We start from the raw sequence: 7,381 nt of genomic DNA, 5'->3' as shown, positions 1-7,381 counted from the left end.
TCAAATATCTTAATTTTTATTTTTCTACACAAAATAAATTGAAAAATAAATAAACAAATCAAGAATAAAGAAAATCAATCAATAATAAATAAATATAATAATAATAATAATAATAATAATAATAATAATAATAAAACAGCAAATAATAAAAACTTAAGAAACCACATATAGTTGGTGGGTAGACAAATGATTTTTTTCACATTAAAACGAACATGCTAACTCATGCTAACTCATGCTAACTCATGCTAACTCATGCTAACTCATGCTAACTCATGCTAACTCATGTTAACTCGCAAACTAGAGAGCTAGCGACCTAAACGGTAGCCTTCAAGTTATTTCCTTTCAACTTAAATAGCCAAAAACGTACCACTTCCACACGCATAGGGAGGATAACTATTAACAGTTATTTAACCTTTAACATGAACATTAATCAAACAGTAATAATTTTTTCTGGGTACATGATACCATACGGCATCCATATCAAACTTGCGCGGGCCGCACTAACATTAAACTGTCATATCAAGGCGAGGGCCTCAAACTAGTGTCCTGCGGGCCACATTTGGCCCGCGGGCCGCATGTTTGAGACCCCTGACCTAAACGGTAGCCTTCAAGTTATTTCCTTTCAACTTAATTAGCCAAAAACTTACCACTTCCACACGCATAGGGAGGATAACTATTAACAGTTATTTAACCTTTAACATGAACATGAATCAAACGTAATCATTTTTTCTGCGTACATGATACCATACAGCATCCATATCAAACTTGCGCGGGCCGCACTAACATTAAACTCATATCAAGGCGAGGGCCTCAAACTAGTGTCCTGCGGGCCACATTTAGCCCGCGGGCCGCATGTTTGAGACCCCTGACCTAAACGGTAGCCTTCAAGTTATTTCCTTTCAACTTAATTAGCCAAAAACTTACCACTTCCACACGCATAGGGAGGATAACTATTAACAGTTATTTAACCTTTAACATGAACATGAATCAAACGTAATATTTTTTTCTGGGTACATGATACCATACAGCATCCATATCAAACTTGCGCGGGCCTGCAGGATGTGTAGTAGTAATATGAATGAGGTAACAAAGGTCGAAGATATGATTACGATTGGAAAGATTCGCCTTGTAAATACTAAGTAGCTTATGATTGCAACAAATAAGGTAATTACAGCTGACGTCCTTGTGCTCTTGCTCCCACTTTGCTTTTACAAGTCCCACAGAGGAACGTGAGGGAGGTACGTAGATGCAATTCAATGAGGAACGAGAACCGGCGGTGAGAAATGATTGACAGCAGGGAGCAATGCATTGAGTATTAGAGGGAGGTAAAAAAGTACTAAGAGAGTATTACTGATTAGTTGCATCAAAAGTGTTAACCCAGAGCAATTAAAAGGGGACCTACAGTATTATGCTCATTTTCCAACCCTTTGTATTAATGTTGTGGTTCCTATAGAGCAGCTCCACACAATAACCCACACAGAAAAGTTTTTAGATTTTGCAGAATCTGCACCAATTCCACTTTTATTTCCTTTGATTTGTGCTTCCTGGCAAACAGTCTATTTTATTTTATGTTATATGTTAGTAAAGGAAAAGAAAGACATGTTGTAGCAGTTACTCGCAGAATCTGTCAGTCTATGGCACACATAACGGTATCGGTTGGCCCGTCATGATCATCAATAAATCAATTAACCACACAATAAATCAAAATGAGTTTCAATTTTCCGGCTCTGCAATTTTTGTGAGCAGCGCAGTCCGGCGCAGCGCCGCGCACCCACGCCTCCCTCCCTCCCTCAAAAAGTAGGAGAGAAGGCGCGAGAGGGTTTAACACAGCCGAGTGTCATCTTAACCGATCAAACAAACGCCTCTCATTGCCTTTAAATGCGCACCAGAGGCCACGTCATCTGTTCCTTAAACACAGCAGCAGGCTAATCCAGAGCAAAAATAACATTTAATGTAATTTTTTTCTTTTTTTGTTATTATGTTATTTTGTTTTCAAAATCAGTTTATGCTAACTATTATTATTATTATTTTTATTTATTTATTTTTTCATTTAATCTAATTTTAATCTAATTCCATTAATAGTGAATGGAACTCATCTGTTCCTTAAACACAGCAGCAGGCTAATCCAGAGCAAAAATAACATTTAATGTAATTTTTTTCTTTTTTTGTTATTATATTATTTTATTTTCAAAATCAGTTTATGCTAACTATTATTATTATTATTTTTATTTTTTATTTTTTTTCATTTAATCTAATTTTAATCTAATTCCATTAATAGTGAATGGAACTCATCTGTTCCTTAAACACAGCAGCAGGCTAATCCAGAGCAAAAATAACATTTAATGTAATTTTTTTCTTTTTTTGTTATTATATTATTTTATTTTCAAAATCAGTTTATGCTAACTATTATTATTTTTATTTTTATTTATTTATTTTTTTGCATTTAATCTAATTTTAATCTAATTCCATTAATAGTGAATGGAACTTAAGTCATACGGCCGTTCCCATTTGTCTAAAAATAAAACATTTGCATGACAAAAAAATCCACCAGGCATTCCGATAAAGTATGTACCGTAAGTTTCAGCGTGACCTTTTGTTCCACTAACTCTTTTGTACGTCTCTCACTAACTTCTTCTTTCCTACTCTTCTCACAATAAGCCCCCTGGCCTTCATGGGGATAATGTCAAAGCTCCTATCCGGCGAGCGAGTGAGAGACAGAGAAAATGAAACAAATACAAAAAAACTGAAGAAATACGTGTTGTATCCAAGGCGATCTATTTTTCATTTGCCACTTCCCGTCGCTGTGTATTACGGTACAGGAAAAAAGGGGGGAATAAATAAATGAACGACTGAATGAATGAGTGAGTGACAAGGAGACCTTGACAGAGTGGATAAGAAAAACGAACACCAGCAGATAAATACATATAAATAACAAGCACGCGTTCTATAAAAGGTGATGGCTATTTCATTTTTTTTGTGAGGGCTATATATTTCCCATGACATCTGTTGTTAGCTAGCTCATATTAAGTCATTTTCTCGCATTAGAATGCACAGAAAAAATCTTTTTGTTATGTTTTCCATCTGTTGTTAGCTAGCTCATATTAAGTCATTTTCTCGCATTAGAATGCACAGAAAAAAATTTTTTTTGTTATGTTTTCCATCTGTTGTTAGCTAGCTCATATTTAGTCATTTTCTCGCATTACAATGCACAGAAAACAATTTTTTTGTTATGTTTTCCATCTGTTGTTAGCTAGCTCATATTAAGTCATTTTCTCGCATTAGAATGCACAGAAAATTTTTTTTGTTATGTTTTCTATCTGTTGTTAGCTAGCTCATATTAAGTCATTTTCTCGCATTAGAATGCACAAATTTTTTTTTTGTTATGTTTTCCATCTGTTGTTAGCTAGCTCATATTAAGTCATTTTCTCGCATTGGAATGCACAGAAAATTTTTTTTGTTATGTTTTCCATCCGTTGTTAGCTAGCTCATATTAAGTCATTTTCTCGCATTAGAATGCACAGAAAACAATTTTTTTGTTATGTTTTCCATCTGTTGTTAGCTAGCTCATATGAAGTCATTTTCTCGCATTAGAATGCACAAAAAAATTTTTTTGTTATGTTTTCCATCCGTTGTTAGCTAGCTCATATTAAGTCATTTTCTCGCATTAGAATGCACAGAATTTTTTTTTTGTTATGTTTTCCATCTGTTGTCAGCTAGCTCATATTAAGTCATTTTCTCGCATTAGAATGCACAGAAAACAATTTTTTTGTTATGCTTTCCATCCGTTGTTAGCTAGCTCATATTAAGTCATTTTCTCGCATTAGAATGCACAGAATTTTTTTTTGTTATGTTTTCCATCTGTTGTTAGCTAGCTCATATTAAGTCATTTTCTCGCATTAGAATGCACAGAAAACAATGTTTTTGTTATGTTTTCCATTTGTTGTTAGCTAGCTCATATTAAGTCATTTTCTCGCATTAGAATGCACAGAATTTTTTTGTTATGTTTTCCATCTGTTGTTAGCTAGCTCATACTAAGTCATTTTCTCGCATTAGAATGCACAATTTTTTTTTATGTTTTCCATCCGTTGTTAGCTAGCTCATATTAAGTCATTTTCTCGCATTAGAATGCACAAATTTTTTTTTTGTTATGTTTTCCATCCGTTGTTAGCTAGCTCATATTAAGTCATTTTCTCGCATTAGAATGCACAGAAAAAAAATGTTTGTTATGTTTTTTTTTTGGCTATTGTTTGGCTGGCTATTTCCCATCGCATCTGTTGTTAGCTAGCTCATGTTAAGTCATTTTCTCGCATTAGAATGCACAGAAAAAAAAAATTATGTTTTTTTTTGGCTATTTTTTGGCTGGCTATTTTCCATTGCATCTGTTGTTAGCTAGCTCATATTAAGTCATTTTCTCGCATTAGAATGCACAGAAAAAAAATGTTATATATATTTTTTTGGCTATTTTTTGGCTGGCTATTTCCCATTGCATCTGTTGTTAGCTAGCTCATATTAAGTCATTTTCTTGCATTAGAATGCACAGGAAAAAAATGTTATATATATTTTTTTGGCTATTTTTTGGCTGGCTATTTCCCATCGCATCTGTTGTTAGCTAGCTCATATTAAGTCATTTTCTCGCATTAGAATGCACAGAAAAAAAATGTTTATGTTTTTTTTTTGGCTATTTTTTGGCTGGCTATTTCCCATTGCATCTGTTGTTAGCTAGCTCATATTAAGTCATTTTCTCGCATTAGAATGCACAGAAAAAAAATGTTTATGTTTTTTTTTTTTTTGGCTATTTTTTGGCTGGCTATTTCCCATCGCTGTGTGTTGTGTGTGGAGGCCCGGGGGGGATGAGTAACCACTCTAAATGTGTGTAACCCACATAAAGAAACTGTATCTGGGAAATCGGTCCACATAAGTTCATTCCTAGCCACCATCCCCCCCTCCCAAAGGTGGCCTAGAACATCCAAACACATTTATTTTTCTTAGCAGGCTCCTACCACACACACACACCTCATTTTGGATGTGTGTCCCATTTTTTTATGACACATCTTCCAGAAAACAGGCACACATGTGGGGACAGCATGGGTGACGAGCACCTACTGTGGAATTGAGCACTGTGGCGGAGAAGAACAGCAGCAGCTGCTGGGTTCACAGCTCGGAGATTACCTGAGACTGAGTAAACTCCATTACTGCCTCCATTACCCGGGTATACAGAGCCCATGGAAGAAAAAAAAAAAACATTTTGCACAACCACTGTTTACCCAGCCTCTGTGTGACCCACACCTTCCCTTTCCTCCCTTGACTACACAACAAGGATGGCTGAGCACCACAATGAGCAGTCAGGAGCAAGACAATATCCCTGCATGTCGCCCTCTCCGCCAAGGGGAGTGGGAGTTAAAAGGGACAAGTGTTACTGTTAATTATTAACAAATTAATAAAGTGGTTGATAATTAATATCACAGTTTTTTTTCTTCCTATTTCATGCATTTGCACACGACCCTCGGCCTGCTTACATAAGTGAAGCCAACCATGATAAAGAGTATTTAAGGCGGCCAAAAGCACCATGGTCGCCTCAAAACAACTGTCAAATAACCTGAAAGCAAACATTGTTCAACATCATGGTCTAGGGGAAGGATACAAAAAGCTAGCTCAGAGATTTCAGCTGTCAGGTTCCACTCTGGGGAACATAGTCAGGAAATGAAAGACCACAGGCATAGTTCTAGTTAATGGTAATGGTAATGGTAATGGTTTTATTTCATTTGAACATGCATCAGATTCCAATTGAGTGCATCCCATAATCGGTTCCCAGTTCCACATGTCCAAAAGGAGTAGGAAGAAGCAAAGCTTATTAAATCCTACCCCTCCATCTGGTACTTTTACAATCAGTAACTGTTACTTATTTGTTCACTTCCTGCTTTCCTAATTTAAGTTTTTATTATTTTTTTTAAATTTTATTTTATTTTGGTATGGATCAGATTCCAATTGAGTGCATCCCATAATCAGTTCCCAGTTCCACATCCAAAAGGAGTAGGAAGAAGCAAAGCTTATTAAATCCTACCCCTCCATCTGGTACTTTTACAATCAGTAACTGTTACATTTGTTCACTTCCTGCTTTCCAAATATGGTTTAAGGTTTTTTTTTGTTATTTCATTTCAATTTCATTTCAATTTCATTTCAATTTCATTTCCATTTCCATTTCCAATTTTCAATTTCATTTCCAATTTCATTTCATTTCAATTCAATTCAATTCAATTCAATTCAATTCAATTCAATTCAATTCCATTTTATTTTATTTTATTTTATTTTATTTTTGTCACGTACCAAAGTACTCGGTGATATGACCATACAATGACATCATGGGTACCATAGTAAGTGTCAAAGCTTATTAAATCCTACCCCTCCATCTGGTACTTTTACAATCAGTAACTTTTACATTTGTTCACTTCCTGCTTTCCATAATACAGTTTAAGTTTTGCTTAAGTTTTGCTGCAAAGACTCAAAAAGATGCCGGTTTCCCTTGAGCATTTCTTATCTAAGGACTGTGCTGGAAGACACAGCCATGCCAATGAGAGCGGACATTTTTTTAGTGTTGTGGCTGCTGTTGTTGTTGTTGTTGTTGTCAGAGCTAGCATATGTGTATCAATCCGCCGATAAAAGGAGTTACGTGAACATTCTTAGCGTAAAAAAGTCTTTATCGAAAAAAAGCAATTTAATGTGATGATTTTCTTTTTACGCCACCGTAGTTTCTGCAGTTATAAAAAAAAAAAAGAGTGTTGCTTCGGCGATGTCATGGCGGTCTCATTACGGCCGACAGCTCCGTGAAGCTGATCGCCACACGTTGACAACATACACACACACACACACACACACAGTGGCGGCGGCTTTCTTCTTCATTAGAAACAACTACACCAGGGGTCAGCAACCTGCGGCTCCAGAGCTGCATGTGACTCTTCAGCCTCTTTGTTGTGGCTCCATTTGCAATATTTTTTAAACACCCGAGTGTGGAAAATGCACGTCTTTGTAATGAGTTGAAAAAAATCCAACTTTGTGTGAGACCATGAATGCATCCTGACTGAGTTCTGACTGGTGATTGGATGAGCAGACAGGATGCGATTCAGCTCATTTGCGGCTCCAGGCTAGTTTTCTTTAGTGGGCAAGGGGGTAAAATGGCTCTTTGCATAGTAAAGGTTGCCGACCCCTGAACTACACAGTAATCACCGTGGCCATTGGCCCGGCTTAATTAGGTTCTTTTTGGTGGGCGGGTGTTCCCTTCTGCTCCCCCACGGGGGGGCTTGTTTGTGTGGTCAGGAAAGGTGAAGAGCAAATGTTGTCCCAAAGGTTGCGACATGACGGAATGGGAATCTCGGTTTAACGAGGT

At 36.5% G+C, this 7,381-nt stretch overlaps 1 protein-coding gene across 2 annotated transcripts in view; it reads left to right on the top strand.

Moving 5' to 3' along the window:
• The window catches only part of LOC131136667 (chemokine-like protein TAFA-2), a 91,950-nt gene that overhangs the window by 17,001 nt on the left and 67,568 nt on the right, over positions 1-7,381 (top strand). The gene's annotated exons all lie outside the window — the stretch shown is intronic.

Source organism: Doryrhamphus excisus, chromosome 10 (assembly GCF_030265055.1).
Source record: "Doryrhamphus excisus isolate RoL2022-K1 chromosome 10, RoL_Dexc_1.0, whole genome shotgun sequence".
Lineage (NCBI taxonomy): Eukaryota > Metazoa > Chordata > Actinopteri > Syngnathiformes > Syngnathidae > Doryrhamphus > Doryrhamphus excisus.
This window is presented reverse-complemented; position numbering and strand designations above follow the sequence as displayed.